At 46.8% G+C, this 22904-nt stretch overlaps 1 long non-coding RNA gene across 1 annotated transcript; it reads right to left on the bottom strand.

The window, feature by feature from the left end:
- Positions 1 to 2758: 2758 nt before the first annotated feature.
- Positions 2759 to 9709, bottom strand: LOC133282384 (uncharacterized). The gene is made up of 2 exons (XR_009747637.1): positions 9518 to 9709; positions 2759 to 4168 (listed from the first exon to the last, which is right to left on the bottom strand). It is a non-coding gene; the product is annotated as an uncharacterized LOC133282384 (long non-coding RNA).
- Positions 9710 to 22904: the final 13195 nt, after the last annotated feature.

Here is a 22904-nt window from a genome sequence, read left to right on the forward strand (position 1 = left end):
ACCAATGCATTCAGCTCTGACCCCGACATCAAAATCTCAGCTATGCGGTGTAACCTGTGTCAAGCCAGATGATGTGAACAGAACAGAATAGTTCAGTTGGAAGGGACCTACAATGATCTAGTCCAACTGCCTGACCAAAAGTTAAAGCATGTTATTAAGGCCATTGCCCAAATGCCTCTTAAACACTGAAAGGCTTGGGGCATCCACCACCTCTCTAGGAAGCCTGTTCCAGGGGTTGACCACCCTCTCAGCAAAGAAATGTTTCCTAATGTAAAGTCTGAAAATCCCCTGGCACAGCTTTGAACCATTCCTACACATCCTGTCACTGGATACCAGGGAGAAGAACTCAGCACCTCCCTTTCCACTTCTCATGAAGCTGTAGAGAACAAAGAGGTTGCCCCTCAGCCTCCTTCTAGACAAGCCCTAAGTCCTCAGTCACTCCTCATAGGACATGCCTTCCAGCCCCTTAATCAGCTTTGTCACCCTCCTCTGGATGGACTCTAGTCCCTTAACATCCTTCTTAAACTGTGGGGGCCAGAACTGCACAGAGTGCTCAAGGTGAGGCTGCATCAATGTTGAATACAGTGGGATAATCACCTCTTTTGACCGTCTGGTTGTACTGTGATGCACCCAAGGATGCAGTTTGCCCTCACGGCTGCCAGGGCATGCTGCTGATTCTTATTGAGGCTGCTGTTGACCAACACCCCCAGACCCCTTTCTGCAGGGCTGCTCTCCAGCCATTCCTCTGCCAATTTATACTTGTGCCCAGCATTATTCCATCCCAGGAATGGAACCTGCAAAACTCACAGAAGACTCTCATGTTCTCCTCCACATCCCTCAGACTACATCTTAAACATTCAGTTTTGGAGCCCATTATTTCAAGGAAGATGTAATCCCCACAGCAGTCTGTCTTGGGTTCAGCAGTAGCAGTCATTTTTTCTCCTTCTTGGTAGCTGGTGCAGCATTGTGTTTTTGACTTTCGGCCTGGGAACAGTGCTGATAACTCTGATGTTTTTAGTTACTGCTCAAATGTTTGGCCTGGCCAAGGACTTTCTGAGCCTCATGCTCTGCCAGGGAGGAGGAGAAGCCAGGAGGAAGCAGAGACAGGACACCTGACCCAAACTGACCAAAGAAGTATTCCATGCCACAGCACGTCATGCCCAGGATGTAACTGGGAGTTAGCCAGAAGGACTAGAGCACTGAGGGGTTGGACTAGGTATTGGTCGGTGCTTGGTCGGTTGGGGGGGTGAGTTATCAGTTGGCTGGTGGTGAGGTGTTGTATTCTCTTCCCTTGTTATTTCCTTTATCATTGTTATTATTGGTGGTAGCAGTAGTGATTTGTGTTATACCTTAGTTACTAAACTGTTCTTATCTCAACCCGTGGGAGTTGCATTCTTTTCGATTCTCCTCTCCATCCCTCTGGGAGTAGGGGGAGGGAAAGAAGGGGGGGGAGTGAGAGATTGTGTGATTTACGGCTAATTGGCTTTAAACCATGACACAGTCCTATAAATAAAAGGTAGAAGCTTCAATCATCCAGGAACAGGGGAAATTTAAATTAAATTACTTAAATTATTTAAATTACTTTAAATTGCAGCAGGATTGCAAGGAAAATTATAGAGGTAAGGCTAAGCAGCTGTGCATTTGCCTGATGAAGTTATGGAATTGCTGTTACTGGAGGATTTTAAGCCTGGTTTACAGACTGATTTGTCATGCAGAAAGTCAACAGAGATGATTTTGATTTGGTGTAAGCTGATAACATCCCTGATCTTTTCAGGTGCCTCTCCTCATCCATCTTAATAAGAAAGAAGCCTGCTTTTAAGCCAGGGAAGAAAGTCCCCTTTCTTTAGATTATGATGTATGACTAATCCTGGGTCCTGGGAGTAAGAGAGGAAGCACCAACTCAGTAAGCAGACCAAATACTTTGGGAAAGCAACTGAGGGACACGGAAGAAAAATGGGAGTAATTACATGATTTCTGTTAAGATTTCCCTCTGAGAAACCAGCAGCAAAGGAAGTCCCTGGTCCTTTCTTTCCTTTCAATCATGATAGAGTATATTTAACATCTTATTTCCCTCCAGGCTCTTCTCATGCATAAGCACCAGCGATAATCACATGCACTTATAGGTTTGGTATCTTGTGCTAACTTTACATGACTTAAACTGGATCATTAACATTACAAATTAAAGAAATGCCATACTGCACTCCCCACTGCTTGCAACACTCACAAAATGGCTGGCATGCAATAACTATTTAAAACCAGCTATTAACTGAGGTATGCTTTCAAGATGCTCCAGTACCAAAACATTTCCTTCCTTGTAAAGGATATATACATGAAGGCATTACACCTTTCCTTTTGTACATACAGCTCTGAGGTGCGATGACACATATAAGAATTTAAATCTAGAAAGCATCATAAATTCCTTGGAAGCTGTTGTAAGTCAGTTTAGGAACTGGCATCTGGCCAAACCAGGATCTCAACACACACACACACCCCTCCCCCCAAAACAATTTTACAACTACTCTTTAAACCTCAATTCATGAGGGAGGATATCCTCAAAATGATTTAAAAAAATGGAGGATGAAGGCAGGAACAGGAACCTGGGCTTTTTGCCACATGCTGTAGCTGCATCCTATAGAAAATTACAGTGCATCCTATAGAAAATAGGATGCACTAGTTTAGAAAGGAGACATTATCTTTTCTGCACAGGGTACTGTTCTGCTGACAGGCAGGGTACCCCACAAAGTGACCACACACTAGCTGTATAATATGCAGAGTTTATTAAACAAGCACACTAAAGCCAATAAGCACACTAAAACAAGCACACTAATGTGAATTAGGTAAATATCTCTCTATATATAGTGAATAAGTACAATAAGGCAAATCAGAGATACAGGTATATAAGTACCGAAGAAAGTTAGCAATGCATTAAATCATTGCTGCATAGAAAGAACAGAGATTAAGAAGAAATCCATCACCAATTACAAATGAATCATCATTCAGGCCCACACTTCCAGCTGGGAAGCCCCATTGCAGCTGATGCCAGGAGTCTCAGGTAATTGGGAAAATTCCTATGCTGTGCATCCACCCATAGGTGAGGCTTCTCCCATGGCCACAAGAGAGTCCTGCTTTTATACCCTTAGAAAAACATCTGGCTTTATGCCAGATCTCTGTTTTCTCATGGGACCGTGAAGTTTCATGATCTCACCGTTGCCCACACTGAGAGCATTGGCCAGGCACCCCAGTGCAGCCAATTATGAAGGTCACAGAACAGCTGCACACCTATATTTTCCTGCCTCTTTATGACAAACAGTCACCTAATACTCTACCTAATACACTGTGGCAAACAACTACTTTGTTATGTCTCTCAGTCACCATTGAGAATAAACTCTCAGCTATGTTCCCATCCATTACAGGTACTCAGTGGAAGTCTCCACAAATCAAGCACTCCAATGATTGCAACTTTAAGCTATTTATATATTTTGACAAAGGAATCAGTGCCCATTGGTTGAGAGTTACACAATTTATTCATTAATTAATATTCCACCCCTTATTGGTTAAAAGTCCCTCTCGCCTCTCATGCTAATCAGGCACCATGCTCAGTCTTTCTCTTCTTTTGAATTGGGTTTCTCCAGTCAGTGGCTGCACTGCCCCATGCAAAAATTACCTTTTACCCATCTACCGCCCATTTTCTTCTGGGTAGGTATCCAAGGGTCGGGGCCTGATGTTCCTTGTTATCCATACCTTTCAACAGTCCAAAGGCTCCAATCATTGATTCAATGTCACAACTATTACTAGCATACCTCCGGGGCCACTCATTCTTTTTCAGTTAACAGTTAGGACTCTTTTATTTTAAGAAAGGCCACTAATTTTTACATATTCAATTCCTATACATGGGAGATGAATGAGGTCTTGCTTTTTGTTCCCGGAATACCCCTGGCATCTTTCATCCAATCCCTCAGATCCTTTTCTGAGCTGTCTGATTGTTCTTCCTGTTCACTCCTCCATCAATCATTCTTCATCCTGCTTTTCTCCTATACCTAGTAAATCCCCCCTCTGAGAGCAGGGGTGTCCAAGTCTGAAGGCTCTCTGACTGAGATCTCAAGTCAATGCCAAAACCCACACAACCGACAATGCTGCCTGCTGAGTGTCAGCTTGATGTCAGACATTTCTGAAATGAAAATGAAATGTTTGAAGACTGCAGAACTTTGTTCAGGCTCTGGATTCATGTCTAAACTACAGGCTGCCCTCTCCATCACATAACTACTTTGCATTTGCCAGACCTATTAACCTTCAACCCAAGGCACCCTGGGCAGGCTGTTTGCCATCTAGACAAGCTGAATAAACTACTCCAAGTTTACTCAGCCTGCACTCACAAGCAAGGGCTCGGAGGGATCTTGTGAGGGATTTCAGCAGGGAATTACCGCATCTCCCTTCAGCTACTCAGCCAAAACTCCCTCAGAAAAGTTAAAGTAAACAGCATGAAAATCTTAAGTACTCAGTGTCCTGGGTTCAGCAGTAGAAGTCATGTGTTTTTTTTTCCTTTGTGCTAGCTGGTGCAGTGCTGTGTTTTGACTTCCAGCCTGAGAACAGTGTTGGGGAAGTCGATGTTTTCAGTTATTGTTAAGTGATGTTTACCCTGACCAAGGACTTTGTGAGGCTCATGCTCTGCCAGGGAGGAGGGGAAGACGGGAGGAAGCAGAGACGGGGCGCCTGACCCGGGCTAGCCAGGGAGGTTTCCATACCACAGCATGTCATGGCCAGGGTGGGGGGTGACTGGGAGTTACCCGGAAGGACACGGGCTTCCGGGTGGAACTCGTCTTCTTGGCCGGTGGTATCGTATTCTCTTCCCTTGTTATTTTCCCTTATTGTTGTAGTTGATAGTAGCGGTGGTGATTTGTGTACATTGGTTGCTGGACTGTTCTTGTCTCAACCCGTGGGAGTTGCACTCTTTCGATCCTCCTCCCCGTTCCTCCGGGAGTGGGGGAGAACCCCGGTGGGGGGGGGACACGGAACTCGATTGTTGTCAGCTCGGCACCACTCACTGGGAGTGAGTGAACAAGTTACCTGACTGGGTTTAAACCACGACAGTTCTTTTTGGCGCCCAACGTGGGGCACGAGGGGTTGAGATAAGAACAGATCTGACTGGATTGGTAGTCACTCGTCACAATGCTGATTTATTGGCTCTCAAGGTTGTTCCTCTTGATCTCACAGTTTCAGTATATCGTATCTTACGTCCATCCGGTATTTGCTGTATTAGTGTTTTTCAAGTTTGGGGCTTGGGCTAAGGTTTTTGTCCCATTGTACTTTATGGTAATGACTTGTAATACAATAGAATCATTGATCATGAAACTGATCTGGCTTATGTTCCCAGTGTGGTCACCACCTTTATACTTTGGGAGGTATATGATGGAGGTGCTTAGAAATTGCACATCTTTTTTCTCCTTCTCAGGTGCTCAACCTGTGAAGGAGACATTCTTTTACCCTCCCAGTCGTCCCCCCAGACCATTTACATTTGAGAGTTTTGAATTTTTTGAATGGCATTTTAATGTGCGAAAGTCTAATGGAGAATGGAGACTAACAGTAGACTATTGTGGCCTGAATGAAGTCACACCACCATTGAGTGCTGCCGTACCGGACATGCTAGAACTTCAGTATGAACTAGAGTCAAAGGCAGCCAAGTGGTATGCCACGATTGATATTGCCAATGCATTTTTCTCCATTCCTTTGGCAGCAGAGTGCAGGCCACAGTTTGCTTTTACTTGGAGAGGTGTCCAGTTCACTTGGAACCGACTGCCCCAGGGGTGGAAACACAGCCCTGCCATTTGCCACGGACTGATCCAGACTGCACTGGAACAGGGACAAGCTCCAGAACACCTGCAATACATTGATGACATTATTGTGTGGGGCGATACTGCGGAAGAAGTCTTTGAGAAAGGGAGGAAAGTAATCCAAATCCTGCTGAAAGCCGGTTTTGCCATAAAACGGAGTAAGGTCAAGGGACCTGCACAGGAGATTCAATTTTTTGGGAATAAAATGGCAAGATGGACGTAGACAGATCCCCACAGATGTGATCAACAAGATAACAGCAATGTCTCCACCAACCAATAAGAAAGAAACGCAAGCCTTCTTGGGTGCAGTGGGGTTCTGGAGAATGCACATCCCAAATTACAGTTTGATTTTAAGCCCTCTCTATCATGTGACCCGGAAGAAGAATGATTTTAAATGGGGCCCTGAGCAGCAACAAGCCTTTGAGCAAATTAAACGCGAGATAGTTCACGCAGTAGCCCTTGGACCAGTCCGGACCAGACCAGATGTAAAAAATGTACTGTACACTGCAGCTGGGGAGAACGGTCCTACCTGGAGCCTCTGGCAGAAAGCTCCAGGGGAGACTCGAGGTCGACCCCTCGGCTTTTGGAGTCGGGGATACAAAGGATCTGAGGCCAGCTATACCCCAACTGAGGAAGAGATACTGGCAGCCTATGAAGGGGTTCGAGCTGCTTCGGAAGTGATTGGCACTGAAGCACAGCTCCTTCTGGCACCCCGGTTGCCCGTGCTGGGCTGGATGTTCAAAGGCAGGGTCTCCTCTACACATCATGCAACTGATGCTACATGGAGTAAATGGGCTGCACTAATGACACAACGAACTCGAATAGGAAATCTCAGTCGTCCAGGCATTGTAGAAGTCATCATGGACTGGCCAGAGGGCAAAGATTTTGGAATGTCACCAGAGGAGGAGGTGGTGCGCGCTGAAGAGGCCCCACCATATAATAAACTGTCAGAAAGTGAAAAGCAGTATGCCTTGTTTACTGATGGCTCTTGCCGTGTTGTGGGAAAGCATCGGCGATGGAAGGCAGCTGTATGGAGTCCTGGACGACAAGTTGCAGAAACTGCTGAAGGAGAGGGTGAATCGAGTCAGTTTGCCAAGGTGAAAGCCATCCGGCTGGCCCTGGACGTTGCTGAACGAGAAAAGTGGCCAGTACTTTATCTCTATACTGACTCATGGATGGTGGGAAATGCCCTGTGGGGGTGGTTGAAGCAAAGGAAGCAGAGCAACTGGCATCGCAGAGGTAAACCCATCTGGGCTGCTGCACTGTGGAAAGATATTGCTGCCAGGGTGCAGAACCTGGTGGTGAAGGTACGTCATGTAGATGCCCATGTACCCAGGAGTCGGGCCCCTGAGGAACACCAGAACAACCAACAAGTGGATAAAGCGGCTAAGATTGAAGTGGCTCAGATGGACTTAGATTGGCAACATAAAGGTGAATTATTTTTGGCCCGGTGGGCCCATGACACTTCAGGCCATCAGGGCAGAGATGCAACATATAGATGGGCCCGTGATCGAGGGGTGGACTTAACAATGGACACTATTGCCCAGGTTATTCATGAGTGTGAAACATGTGCTGCAATTAAACAAGCCAAGCGGTTAAAGCCTCTTTGGTATGGAGGATGATGGTTGAAGTATAAATATGGGGAGGCCTGGCAGATTGACTATATCACACTGCCACCAACCCGCCAAGGCAAGCGCCATGTGCTTACCATGGTGGAAGCAACCACCGGGTGGCTGGAAACATACGCTGTGCCCCATGCCACTGCCCGGAACACTATCCTGGGCCTTGAGAAACAGATTTTGTGGCGACACGGCACCCCAGAGAGAATTGAGTCAGACAATGGGACTCATTTCCGAAATAACCTTATAGATATTTGGGCCAAAGAGCATGGCATTGAGTGGGTATATCACATCCCCTACCATGCACCAGCCTCTGGGAAAATCGAACGGTACAATGGGCTGTTAAAAACTACACTGAGAGCAATGGGTGGGGGAACTTTCAAGCATTGGGATACACACTTACCAAAGGCCACCTGGTTGGTCAACACCAGAGGATCTGCCAACAGGGCTGGCCCAGCCCAGTCAGAACTTTTACATATTGTAGAGGGGGACAAAGTTCCCGTGGTGCATATGAAGAATTTGCTGGGGAAGACAGTCTGGGTAATTCCTGCTTCAGGTAAAGGCAAACCCACTCGTGGGATTGCTTTTGCTCAGGGACCTGGATATACTTGGTGGGTAATGCAGGAAGATGGGGAAGTCCGATGTATACCTCAAGGGGATTTGATTTTAGGGGAAAACAGCCAGTGAACTCAATTGTATGCTGTTGCCTGCTGTGTAATGCTTTAATCGCCCATCAACTAGATGTCTCCAGGTCACCAGAGACTGGCCCTGACTTCCCTCCAGCCATCATCCCAACAGAGAATGAACTTTGAACATCATGGACCGAATGGACTCGGCAGCATTATAGGGATTGGTCCATGCACTAAGAAAATGATCTTTTCCTCTTGGTCTGTATGTATATGGATGTATATATATGGGAGAGCGATGGTGTATTGAAAATGTGGGATCTGAGCACGACGTGAATGGTATGGAATAAGGGGTGGATAATGTCCTGGGTTCAGCAGTAGCAGTCATGTTTTTTTTTTCCTTTGTGCTAGCTGGTGCAGTGCTGTGTTTTGACTTCCAGCCTGAGAACAGTGTTGGTGAAGTCGATGTTTTCAGTTGTTGTTAAGTGATGTTTACCCTGACCAAGGACTTTGTGAGGCTCATACTCTGCCAGGGAGGAGGGGAAGCCGGGAGGTAGCAGAGACGGGGCGCCTGACCCGGGCTAGCCAGGGAGGTATTCCATACCACAGCACGTCATGGCCGGGGTGGGGGGGTGACTGGGAGTTACCCGGAAGGACACGGGCTTCCGGGTGGAACTCGTATTCTTGGCCGGTGGTATCGTATTCTCTTCCCTTGTTATTTTCCCTTATCATTGTTGTAGTTGATAGTAGCGGTGGTGATTTGTGTGCATTGGTTGCTGGACTGTTCTTGTCTCAACCCGTGGGAGTTGCACTTTTTTTCGATCCTCCTCCCCGTTCCTCCAGGAGTGGGGGAGAACCCCGGTGGGAGGGGGGGGACACGGACCTCGATTGTTGTCAGCTCGGGACCACTCACTGGGAGTGAGTGAACAAGTTACCTGATTGGGTTTAAACCACGACACTCAGCACCCTGGTTTCTAAGGAAGTTGAAGATCTGGGAATGCTGCAAATGCAAACAGTCAAGATGTTAATACCCATGCAGGTATTAAAAAAAAAGTACATAAAGAAATCACAAGTCTCGCAAGCCAGACTGTTCCCCAAACATTTTAAAGGTTGAGTTCAGTATACAGTATATCATCTTCCTTTTTCAGCAAAATGTTTTTCCAGAATTGCCTTGTGAATGGCTTCATGCTCTTTGCTCAGTTAATTTCAGGAAGTTACTCCTTTCTCATTATCATCCAAACTACTGTAATTCAGACAGAGCTCCCCAACATTTTAATTACGTTATACATCCCTGATCAACACAGAGTCACGTCTCTACCAGTCTGTCACATCTGACAATTTCTTCTCCCTATGAGTCTCATTCATATAAGAAGCTCACAATTAAAAGGACAAGAGCAACACATAGCAAGCAAATAAAAGCCGAACTACTTTCCTCCTAAGGTACCTTCTCAGTTGTAAATTTGGAGGCTAGGTCCACACTTGCGTCTGTTTCTTTTGTTGTGCGCACTGTATATGGCAAAACGGAGACTAGAAAAGAGTCAACAAAACAGGAATGGGGTCATCGGCAAGGGTTTCAATTTGGTTTGTAAGTTACTTATAGAATTAATACAAGGGAAAGCATTAAAAAAAACTCTCATTACCACTGACGCCTTTCATAGAATCATAGAAGGGTTAGGGTTGGAAAGGACCTTAAGATCATCTAGTTCCAACCCCCTCTGCCATGGACAGGGACACCCCACACTAAACCATCTCACCCAAGGCTTCGTCCAGCCTGGCCTTGAACACTGCCAAGGATGGAGCAGTCACAACCTCCCTGGGCAACCCATTCCAGTGCCTCACCACCCTAACAGGAAAGAATTTCCTCCTTAGATCCAATCTAAACTTCCCCTGTTTCAGTTTTAACCCGTTACCCCTTGTCGTATCACTACAGTCCCTAATGAAGAGTCCCTTCCTAGCATCCCTATAGGCCCCCTTCAGATACTGGAAGGCTGCTATGAGGTATCCACACAGCCTTCTCTTCTCCAGGCTGAACAGCCCCAACTTTCTCAGCTTAGTGAGGATTTCACAGAATCACAGAATCCTAAGGGTTGGAAAGGACCTCAGAAGATCATCTAGTCCAACCCTCCTGCAAGAGCAGGGTAACCTAGAGTACATGTCCTGGGTTCAGCAGTAGCAGTCATTTTTCTCCTTCTTGGTAGCTGGTGCAGTGCTGTGTTTTGACTTTCGGCCTGGGAACAGAGCTGATAACAATGATGTTTTGGCTTGGCCAAGGACTTTGTGAGCCTCATGCTCTGCCAGGGAGGAGGGGAAGCCAGGAGGAAGCAGAGACAGGACACCTGACCCAAGCTAGCCAAAGAGGTATTCCATACCACAGCACGTCATGCCCAGGATGTAACTGGGATTTAGCCGGAAGGGCTGGGAGACTGCAAGGTTGGAGGAGGTATGGGTCAGTGCTTGGTCAGGCTGGGGGGGCGAGTTATCGGTTGGCTGGTGGTGAGGTGTTGTATTCTCTTCCCTTGTTATTTCCTTTATCATTATTATTATTGGTGGTAGCAGTAGTGATTTGTGTTATACCTTAGTTACTAAACTGTTCTTATCTCAACCCGTGGGAGTTGCATTCTTTTCGATTCTCCTCTTCGTCCCTCCGGGAGTAGGGGGAGGGCAAGAAGGGGGGGAGTGAGTGAACGAGTTACCTGACTGGGTTTAAACCACGACATCACACAGGAACTTGTCCAGGCGGGCCTTGAATATCTCCAACGCAGGAGACTCCACAACCCCCCTGGGCAACCAGTTCCAGTGATCTGTCACTCTCACAGTAAAGAAATTTTTCCTGATGTTCACATGGAACCTCCTATGCTCCAGTTTACACCCATTGCCCCTTGTCCTATCACTGGACATCACTGAAAAAAACCTAGCTCCATCATCCTGACACTCACCCTTTACATATTTGTAAACATTGATGAGGTCACCCCTCAGTCTCCTCTTCTCCAAGCTAAAGAGTCCCAGCTCCCTCAGCCTCTCCTCATAAGAGAGATGTTCCATTCCCTTAATCATCTTTGTAGCTCTGCGCTGGACTCTTTCAAGCAATTCCCTGTCCTTCTTGAACTGTGGGGCCCAGAACTGGACACAATATCCCAGATGCGGCCTCACCAAGGCAGAGTAGAGGGGGAGGAGAACCTCTCTTGACCTACTAACCACATCCTTTCTAATTCACCCTAGGATGCCATTGGCCTTCTTTGCCACAAGGGCATATTGCTGGCTCACAGTCATCCTATCCACCGGGACCCCCAGGTCCCTTTCCCCTTCACTACTGTCCAGCAGGTCAGCCCCCAACCTGTACTGGTACATGGGGTTGTTCTTCCCCAGATGCAAGACTCTACACTTGCCCTTGTTGAATTTCATCAAGTTCCTCTCTGCCCAACTCTCCAACCTGTCCAGGTCTCACTGAATGGCAACACAGCCCTCTGGTGTGTCAGCCAGTTCTCCCAGTTTAGTATCATCAGCAAACTTGCTGAGGGTACATTCAGTTCCCTCATCCAGGTCGTTGATGAAAATATTAAACAGCACTGGTCCCAGCACCGACCCCTGAGGGACTCCACTAGTCACAGACCTCCAGCTAGATTCTGCCCCATTGACCACAACTCTCTGCCTTCTTCCTTCCAACCAGTTCTTGATCCACCTCACTACCTGATCATCAAGCCCACACTTCCTTAGCTTATCTATGAGGATGCTGTGGGAGACAGTATCAAATGCCTTACTGAAATCAAGAAAAAACGCATCTACCGCTCTACCATCATCCATCCACCTAGTTACTTGCTCATAGAAGGCTATAAGGTTGGTCAAACATGACTTCCCCTTGGCAAAGCCATGTTGGCTGCTCTTAATGACCCCCTCATCCTTGATATGTCTAGAGATGGTGTCAAGAATAAGTTGTTCCATCACCTTTCCAGGGATGGAGGTAAGGCTGACCGGTCTATAATTACCCGGGTCCTCTTTCTTGCCCTTCTTATAGACCGGCGTGACATTTGCCATCCTCCAATCCTCAGGCACCTCACCTGTTTCCCATGACTTACCAAAGATGATGGAGAGTGGCTCAGCAATGACCTCCGCCAGCTCCCTCAGCACCCGCGGGTGTATTCCGTCTGGACCCATCGATTTATAGATGTCCAGATTACTTAACTGATCCCTAACCCAATCCTCATCTACCAAAGCAAACTCCTCCTTTATCCTGACTCCTTCCAGGGCTATAGGAATCTGGGTCCCCCGGGGAGAGTCTGCAGGAGTAAAGACAGAAGCAAAGAAGGCATTCAACACCTCTGCCTTCTTTATATCCTCTGTCTCCAGGGCACCCACCTCATTCAGCAGTGGGCCTATACTGCTTCTTGTATTAGTTTTATTCGCTATGTATTTGAAGAAGCCCTTTCTATTGTCCTTGACCCGACTTGCCAGATTAAGTTCCAAGGAGGCCTTAGCTGTCCTAATTGCTTCCCTACATCCTGTAACAGCTGTCCTATATTCCTCCCAAGTGGCCAGCCCCTCCTTCCATAATCCATAGATTCTCTTTTTCTGTATGAGTTTGCCCAGCAGTTCCTTGTTTAACCATGCTGGTCTCCTGGCTCCCCTACTTGACTTCCTACTCATTGGGACACTCTGATCCTGAGCTTGGAAGAAGTGGTCCTTAAATGCTGACCAACTATCTTGAGCCCCTTTACCACCTAGTACCCTTTGCCATGATACTGCGTGATAGCAATTGATTGAAGAGGCCAAAGTTTGCCCTTCGGAAATCCAGAAATGTTTCCATTTAATCTCTTCTCTGTCTCTACAGCTGTTGAAGTAAAAATATATATTTTAGCTACATCACCTCCAAAGCAATGTTTCCAACCTAAGTTATGGGACCATATGATCAGTATCCATATCTGGAAATTAAGCATCATCATAAGAGCTTCTGTAAAGTGCCTGCAGAACCATAGTTTTTAGTTGAGGGGTGTGATGTGGGGTGATCCCAAGACAGCACACAGAAGTGGCTCAAGATGAACAGAACATGGTCACAGAAACAGAAATAGGGTCACAGACAGAAAACACCCAAAGCAACTCATGATTCATCTATGCCACAGAGAGCAACAGTTTAATTATAATCTGTTTCACCCAGTTTGCACAGCCACTGTGATATCATATACAAAGAATGACATTAAGATTGCGTTATGTTTAATCACAGGATAGCTCATGTACACCTACCCTGTTTCTGGTTTGTTCTTTTTGGGGGGTGTTGGGTTTGTTTGTTTTTGGTTTGGTTTTTTTTTTTTTTGTTTGGTTTGTTTTTGCTTCTACTTCTGCAGTACTTGCAAACATTAGAATCAGAGCAACGCAGTCAACCCTGAGTATATAACTGTGCTTTTTCTGTACAAGGAAATGTAATTCAGTCAAATTTCCCACTTCGGTAATTTCAATTATCAAGCAACTGTGAACTATTTCCTGTTTGTAGGAGAGCCAACAGACTTTAACATAGCAAAATTACATTCTGCTCTTACACTATATGTAAAATATTTTCAGAATTGCTTTGTGCAGAAATGGATATTAAATCGCACAAGCAGTACAGTTTAGGGCCATTTACTCCAACTGCTCCAAGAGCTTTTCAGATATAACTACTCCCCCAGCTATAATGGGGCATGGCTCAGGGAATTTTCAAATGCTTATGAAATTTCCAAAAACATCTGCATGGCCAAACTCCAATTTGAACTGCTAGTTCTCAGGTCTAGCTTTTACACCAAACAAATTACAGTGGTAGCTGCCTGCTGCTACCATGCCCACAATAATTCTGAGGTGTTGACAGTAACCCATACACAAAGAGATAACGCATGGCATCTTAATTATCCAGGAGCTATGCCAAACATTTTCATTACAAACATGCCCAGAACCTTGAACTCTAACATTTAGAATCATAGAATAGTTAGGGTTGGAAAGGACCTTAAGATCATCTAGTTCCAAGCCTCCTGCCATGGGCAAGGCCACCTCACACTAAACCATGCCACCCAAGGCTCTGTCTAACCTGGCCTTGAACACTGAGAGGGATGGAGCATTCACAACTTCCCTGGGCAACCCATTCCAGTGCCTCACCACCCTAACAGGAAAGAATTTCTTCCTTATATCCAATCTAAACTTCCCCTGTTTAAGTTTTAACCCGTTACCCCTTTTCCTATCACTGCAGTCCCTAGTGAAGAGTCCCTCTCCAGCATCCTTGTAGGCCCCTACAGGGATATTTCTGCTTATGCTGCATAAATATTTCATTAACTGTTCTATATTTCCATCACACCAGTGGGTACCCAACTGCATTAACATGCCATGTTTTAAATCCAGAAATAAAAAGTACACCAACTAGAACAGGAGCTAATATTGTGGCTCATACAGAGTCAAGACATATCTCACAAAAGCATGGCAGTAGAAGAACACTGATGCTGAAGTTGCATTCTCTCCTGTCCTGGATTCAGCAGTAGCAGTCATTTTTCTCCTTTGTGGTAGCTGGTGCAGTGCAGTGTTTTGACTTTTGGCCTGGGAACAGAGCTGATAACAATGATGTTTTGGTTTAGCCAAGGACTTTGTGAGCCTCATACTCTGCCAGGAAGGAGGGGAAGCCAGGAGGAGGCAGAGGCAGGACACCTGACCCAGGCTAGCCAAAGAGGTATTCCATACCACAGCACGTCATGCCCAGGAGGTAACTGGGAGTTAGCAGGGTTGGAGGAGGTATCGGTGGGTGCTTGGTCTGGTGGGGTGGGGCGAGTTATCGGTCAACTGGTGAAGTGATGTATTCTCTTCCCTTGTTATTTCTTTTATCATTATTATTATTATTATTATTATTGGTGGTAGCAGTAGTGATTTGTGTTATACCTTAGTTACTAAACTGTTCTTATCTCAACCCGTGGGAGTTGCATTCTTTTCGATTCTCCTCTCCATCGCTCCGGGAGCAGGGGGAGGGCAAGAACGGGGGGACGTGAGTGAACGAGTTACCTGACTGGGTTTAAACCACGACATCTCCCCACTTCAGTTTAACTCCTCACAGTCTCCACTTCCTGCCACATCCAGCAACAGCTGTATCACATGGTTTCTCCTGAAGATCATAATTTCACAAATGCCTGCAGAAGTAGCCTAGGTCTTATACCATCAATACAGTTTACAGGTGGTAATTATCACAGTGAAAGTGTTTTCTAATGGGAAAAGAATTCGGCTCAATAACAATCAGCTATTAGGGTTTCTTACTGAGCCACTGGAAAGGGGACCTCCTGCTCCTTCCATCATTGTGACTCCTCGAGGCTTTTACCTGCAGATGATTAGTAAAAAGAGTTTGGAAAAATCACTTTCCAGTCACATCCCCATAGAGAGCACAAACTAATAGAAGCAGATGAAAACAAAACGGTTTATGATAATGACTTGAATTGAGACCTCAGCTATTCAGATGCGCCTCTTATTACAAATGCAATATGTTCCTCCTTCAACTGCAACCATCTGCCAGGCTGACAAGTCATTCATCCACAAATTGTGATATTTGCTCACAGTATGTTTTGTATTTCTTCCACCACCTACAACCATGCAGCTCAGCTGATAGCACAGGCTGGCATGCTGCGTTTTCCTGAAAAGAGGAAGGGAATGGCTCTTCCAGCAGCATAAGTGTCGTGGTTTAAACACGGAGAGGGCTTACAATCGAACTGTAATTTGGGATGTGCATTCTCCAGAACCCCACTGCACCCAAGAAAGCTTGCGTTTCTTTCTTATTAGTTGGTGGAGACATTGCTGTTATCTTGTTGATCACATCTGTGGGGATCTGGCGACGTCCATCTTGCCATTTTATTCCCAAAAATTGAATCTCCTGTGCAGGTCCCTTGACCTTACTCCGTTTTATGGCAAAACCGGCTTTCAGCAGGATTTGGATTATTTTCCTCCCTTTCTCAAAGACTTCTTCCGCTGTATCGCCCCACACAATAATGTCATCAATGTATTGCAGGTGTTCTGGAGCTTGCCCCTGTTCCAGTGCAGTCTGGATCAGTCCGTGGCAAATGGTAGGGCTGTGTTTCCACCCCTGGGACAGTCGGTTCCAAGTGAACTGGACACCCCTCCAAGTAAAAGCAAACTGTGGCCTGCACTCTGCTGCCAAAGGAATGGAGAAAAATGCATTGGCAATATCAATCGTGGCATACCACTTAGCTGCCTTTGACTCTAGTTCATACTGAAGTTCTAGCATGTCCGGTACGGCAGCACTCAATGGTGGTGTGACTTCATTCAGGCCACAATAGTCTACTGTTAGTCTCCATTCTCCATTAGACTTTCGCACTGGCCATATGGGGCTATTAAAGGGTGAGCGAGTCCTGCTGATCACCCCCTGACTCTCCAGTCTACGGATCAGCTGATGGATGGGAATCAGGGAGTCTCGGTTGGTGCGATATTGCCGCCGGTGCACTGTTGTGGTCGCAATTGGCACTTGTTGTTCTTCAACTTTCAGCAACCCCACAGCAGAGGGATCTTCTGAGAGACCAGGCAAGGTGGACAGCTGCTCAATTTCCTCAGTCTCCAAAGCAGCAATACCAAAAGCCCACCGGTACCCTTTTGGGTCTTTGAAGTACCCTCTCTTGAGGTAGTCTATGCCGAGGATGCATGGAGCCTCTGGACCAGTCACAATAGGGTGCTTTTGCCATTCCCTCCCAGTCGTGCTGATTTCAGCCTCCAGCACAGTCAACTCTTGGGATCCTCCTGTTACTCCAGAAGTATAGATGGGTTCCACCCCTTGACAGCTTGATGGCATCAGGGTACACTGTGCACCGGTATCTACTAGAGCCTTATACTTCTGTGGGACTGATGTGCCAGGCCATCTGATCCACACAGTCCAGTAAATCCGATTGTCCCCTACCTCCACCTGGCTGGAGGCAGGGCCCCACTAATGGTCATCACAGCTTTGGACACTTAAGTCGTGGTGAAAGGGATTATTCTTCGTTATCACAGGAGCTGGAGTAACATCAGCTCTTCCATTCCATCTGGGAAACTGCTCACCAGAGACTGAAGCCGTAGCTCTCATGGGACGATCAGTCTTGGCCCTTGCTCCCCTCTTCAGTTCACTCACCCGTTCCTCCAAAGCTGAAGTAGGTTTTCCATCCCACTTTGTCATGTCTTCTCCGTGATCCAGCAGGTAAAACCATAGGGTAATCCGTGGCGTATACCTCCTGTATCTCCTCTCTTGAATAGTAGGACGTCTTTTGTTAATAGCTGAGACGTGTGTTGGTACACGTGAGGAGCTGGATAAATCAGATACATCGTCCCTCAATTTGTCGAGGTCCTGGGACATTTTTTTCACAGCTGAGATGATGGAAGGAGTGAGATTGTCTTCGAACTCTCGGAGTTTATGAACCATTTCATCCACTGTTAGTGGTACTATGTCATTCCAGGTCACTGTTGCCAATGAATGGGCATATGATGACGGTGCATTCCGTGTAAGTTTTCGCCACATGGGTCGTGTACATTCAACTTCATCTGGATCTATAGGTGTATCTCCGTTATTCGGCTTGATGTGATAGATCATCTCTACGATGGCCGATTCCCTCAGAGACTGGATGCCTTTGTCTATAGTAGTCCACTTGGCCGAACGACTCGTAACATCGTCCTTGTACGGAAACCTTTCTTTCACAGCTGCCAAGAGCCTCCTCCAAAGGCTGAGGGACTTTTTCTCTCTTGCAATTGCTTTGTCAATTCCCCCTTCTCTGGCAAGTGATCCCAGCTGCTTGGCTTCTGTACCTTCTAGTTCGTGACCATCGGCCCCATTGTCCCAGCATCGGAGTAACCAGGTGATGATGTGCTCCCCTGGTTGACGGGTAAAATCTTTTCGCATATTCCGCAGCTCGGTTGAGGTCCGAGGTCGAGAAGTTACCTCTTCTTCTTCTTCTTCGTCATGTGATGATGACTCCTGATCAGATTCTGGACCGGGTGGTGAATTCATTGGTTCTTCATCTCGCTTCACCCTTTTTGCCTCCTTTTTGCTTGTTCTCTTGCGTACAGGGGCAACTGATATTGGTACGAATTGGTCCTCTGGTTTGGCTGCAGTGATTATCACTGTGGTTTGAGTAGCGACTGTACTTGTTGCTGGGGGTGGTGTAGCTACCGTGCTTGGAGATGGGGTAACCGCGCTGTCTGTTGCAGTTGAAGTTTGAGCAGCTGCTGTACTTGCCACTGGGGTAGCTGCGCAGTTCATTGCAGCCAAAGTTTCAGTAGCGACTGTCGCTTTGCCCTCAAATCCGCCGATATTCTTTTCCTTTTGAAGGTGCTGGATAGTGTTGAACAAGGCCCTGTAAGCATAGGCCAAGCCCCAGCACGTTGCCGTGATTTGTCCATCTCTGGTATGGCCAGAATGACCACACACCTCATTTAAGTGTTTTACTAATTCTTCTGGATTTTGCAGTTGTTCGGTAGTGAAATTCCAAAATACTGGAGGGGCCCACTGACCTAGATACTTGCCCATACTATCCCACACACCCTGCCACTCATGGCTGTCCAGCCTCTGGGAAAATCTCTCGGTCCTCCTACATCGTCTTTTGACCCCAAACAAGACCCAAACCTGAATCTGCTTAACTCTTGAAATCAGTAGTGGGCAAAACACACTCTGTATGCGTGTTAGCATGGTGATTCCCATCACCATCAGCAAACAAGTCTCAACAGCATTAAAAGGCCATTCAAAAAATTCAAAACTCTCAAATGTAAATGGTCTGGGGGGACGACTAGGAGGGTAAAAGGATGTCTCCTTCACAGGTTGAGCACCTGAGAAGGAGAAAAAAGATGTGTAATTGCTAAGCACCTCCATCATATACCTCCCAAAGTATAAAGGTGGTGACCACACTGGGAACATAAACCAGATCAGTTTCATGATCAATGATTCTATTGTATTACAAGTCATTACCATAAAGTACAATGGGATAAAAACCTTAGCCCAAGCCCCACACTTGAAAAACACTAATACAGCTAATACCGGATGGACGTAAGATATGGTATACTGAAACTGTGAGATCAAGAGGAACAACCTTGAGAGCCAATAAATCAGCATTGTGACGAGTGACTATCAATCCAGTCAGATCTGTTCTTATCTCAACCCCTCGTGCCCCACGTTGGGCGCCAAAAAGAACTGTCGTGGTTTAAACCCAGTCAGGTAACTCACCACCGCTACTATCAGCTAAAACAATGATAAGGGAAAATAACAAGGGAAGAGAATACGATACCACCGGCCAAGAAAACGAGTTCCACCCGGAAGCTCCTGTCCTTCCGGGTAACTCCCAGTTACCCCCCACCCCGGGCATGACGTGCTGTGGTATGGAATACCTCCCCGGCTAGCCCGGGTCAGGCGCCCCGTCTCTGCTTCCTCACAGCTTCCCCTCCTCCCTGGCAGAGCATGAGCCTCACAGAGTCCTTGGTCAGGGTAAACATCACTTAGCAACAACCGACAACATCGGCTTCACCAACACTGTTCTCAAACTAGAAGTCAAAACACAGCACTGCACCAGTTAACACAAAGGAAAAAACATGACTGCTACTGCTGAACCCAGGACAATAAGCTGCCTTAACATCTGACTGTCCCCTCAGAGTTGCGATGCTCACTAGTCCAGAGCCTGAGCTACTGCACTCCCCAGAAGGAAGGAGTGAGGCTGAGATCACACTCCATCTTGAACACACATATTGACCGGCATGTAATGCTAGAGCCACACACAACTTGACTGGCCCTCAAAAGCAGGATCCAACTCCATGAAGCCACTGCAGCTGGGCTACACCAATTCACAGATTCCATGCTCCGTCTCATGCACCAGCTACGCCAGGACACTCCAGGGTGCCACCGCATTTGGAAAAGTCACATTTCAACCGAAGTAGTGATACAGGGTTAACCAATGGACAGGGGGTTTGTACAGGGGGGTTAGAGGAATCTGCTTGCTTAAACAAAAGTATTGTCTGTACCTATCATGCCTACTAAGCAGAACAAAGGCACTAACCATTGATAAGGAAAAGCAGACACCTGGTTCTATTGACAAGGAAAAGCAGAGGCCTGATTCTACTGATAAGCAGCTATTGATAAGGAAAAGCAGACACCTGAAGGGGGAGATGCAGATGGCTTATGGCTGGGACACCCGACCAAACCCTAAGGCCATACGTGAAGACTAAAAGGTGAAAAGTTCAAGAAGAGGAAGACTCATTTACTTCATCTTGAAGAGCCCTACCCACAGGAGGAAGACTCAGTTACTTCATCTTGAGACCCCTGCTCATGACCAGAGGGGGCACTGTGCAGGCGCAAAGGACCTTCTAACTCATTATAATACGAAGCGGGGATAGGACATGAATATGTATAGGCATATTGTGTAATCTTATGAATATGTATAATTTTAGAGAATAAATGTAGAGGGAAACAACACTGAAGCATGCATGACTTTGAGGAATTATCCCCATGTGTCTCAGCGCTGAATAAAAAGCATACCTACTTTACAACTTTAACGAGTTGTGGAGTCAATCCGCGCATCAGTAGAAATAGAGCTACTCCCGTCCCCTTGCCCTTACTGCGGGCAGCTTCTGCCGTTACTACCGACAGCACCCATAGAGATGCCAGGGGGAGGAGAAAAACAAGACAGAAAAGCCAGGAAGACAGCCCTGACCACCAGGCAATCAGAAATGACATAGTAGCAACTGCTGGGCACAACCCTGAGACTCGGCCAGGGGGCTGAGGGGACGGCTGTTACATAAAGACCGCGGTGCGCACTGGCCTGACCTCAGCGGCGCCGCCATCTCGCCCCCCCTCCCCCCCAGCCCCATAACGAGGTGGCGACTCTCGATGACACTGCAGCTCTACCCGCCCCTCACCGGCGCCTGCATCTCAGCGCAAACAACAGGCACCTGAAACCAATCTATCTCCTCCACCATAACGGTGAAAGCAAAGCAATAAGACAGAAAATCAAACGCATGGAAACTCCTCAAACGCTGGAAAACAACAACACAACAGCCACCACAAATTCTATCACATCAGTGATACAGAGAGTTGACCAATGTACAGGGGGGTAGTACAGGGGGGTTGTACAAGGGGGTTGTACAGGGGGGTTATACAAGGGGGTTAGAGGAATTTGCTTGCTTAAACAAAAGGACTATCTGTTGTAAATGCCTGCTAAGCAGAACAGAGACCTCCAGTCCTATTGATAAGCAGACGCCTGAATCTACTGATAAAGGGGAGAAGTAGAGGATTTACGGCTGGGACACTGACCAAACTCTAAGACCACACGTAAAGACTAAAAAAGGTGAAAAGGGCAAGAAGAGGAAGACTCATTTACTTCATCTTGAAGACCCCTACCCACAGGAGGAAGACTCAGTTACTTCATCTTGAGACCCCTGCCCATGACCAGAGGGGGCACTGCGCAGGAGCAGAGGACTTTCTGGCTCATTATAATATGAAGCGGGGATAGGACATGAATATGTATAGGCGTGTTGTGCAACCTTATGAATATATATAACTTTAGAGAATAAAAGTAGAGGGAAACAACACTGAGGTACGCATGACTTTGAGGAATTATCCCCGTGCGTTTCAGCGCTGAATAAAAAGCATACCTACTTTACAACTTTAACGAGTTGTGGAGTCAATCCGCGCATCATCAGCACCACTGAAATGACTCAGCTTCTGTCTCACTGCCCTGTCCTATATTTGCATATTCATGAAGAGGGCAGGGCTGTGCTCTCCGAGGTTCTTGCCCCACTGCAGCTGGGGCGTACCATTCCCTTCATTAAGGGGAACAAGGACACTTTGGAGGGGGGGAGATAGGGCGGAGGGGAAGAAATAGTCGCGGGCATTCTTCGACCCGTTTGGCTGTACGCCACTTCTGGCACGTTGCCATGGTTGCCGCTATTAACTTCCGGCCGGTGGTTGGCCGTGAGGGTGTGGTGTTGTCGTGAGGAGCGAGCGGTGGGGTGTGGGAACTGCTGCATCAGCCGCCATGTCAGCCAAGGTCGGTGTCTCGAGCGGACATCATAGACGGGCGGTGCCGTGCTCCCATGTGATAGAGCCGTGACCTCTCCCTTCAAATAGCGTCACTGCAGTACGTCGTGCTGAGGGGCAATAGCGATTTCCATTAGGGAGTGTTGTTCTGCAGCTCCGGTCTGGATCTACTGCCTTCAGCTCCTGCTCTCAGTGGGTGCCACAGTGTCACTGATGTGACACCAGATCCACAATGTCATCACCATTTCCAGCCACACGTTACATGACCATTCAAAGCTTAGCTCATTTCCCTCCAGGGTGCCCTGCAGAACTGTAACACTGCAGGGCTGGGTGGGACACGGGAGCTCAGCACGCGCTCATAGCAGTCCATTGTACCATTCTATTTTCCCAGAGGCTGGTGCATGATAGGTGTGAGAAACGCACTCACCTTTAGAAAAATTTAACTGGAGACAAAGTCAGTGGAGCAAAGGTTTATTTACAGCACTGGGTGCATGCCTTCATATCCCGCATGCACACTTGTGAGTACAAAGTTTCTTATAGTCAAGCCTTTTACATATTCATAGGACTTTCAGGAACATGAATACCACCTCCCAATGGCTGATGTAATTTTCATTCTTTCTTCTGTGAGGGTCTTTTAAGAGCTAGTTGATAAAGGCTAGTAGTTGTCGTTGATATGAACTTCTGAGCTACTTAACCCTATGAATGTGCCTAAAGCCCTTATATAACTTGTTCTGTTACTTCCAGATTAGATGTTGGTTCAATCAAGCATGACTGCCATATGTCCTATGTCCAGCCGCAAAAGACCCTTGTTCCTGTTCATTTCGCAGTTTCAGGAACTTAATTCTTC

The sequence above is a fragment of the Pezoporus flaviventris genome, unplaced genomic scaffold (assembly GCF_033815535.1).
Source record: "Pezoporus flaviventris isolate CSIRO_AGI_PZ_B2104156 unplaced genomic scaffold, CSIRO_AGI_Pfla_v1 ptg000121l, whole genome shotgun sequence".
Taxonomy (NCBI): Eukaryota; Metazoa; Chordata; class Aves; order Psittaciformes; family Psittacidae; genus Pezoporus; species Pezoporus flaviventris.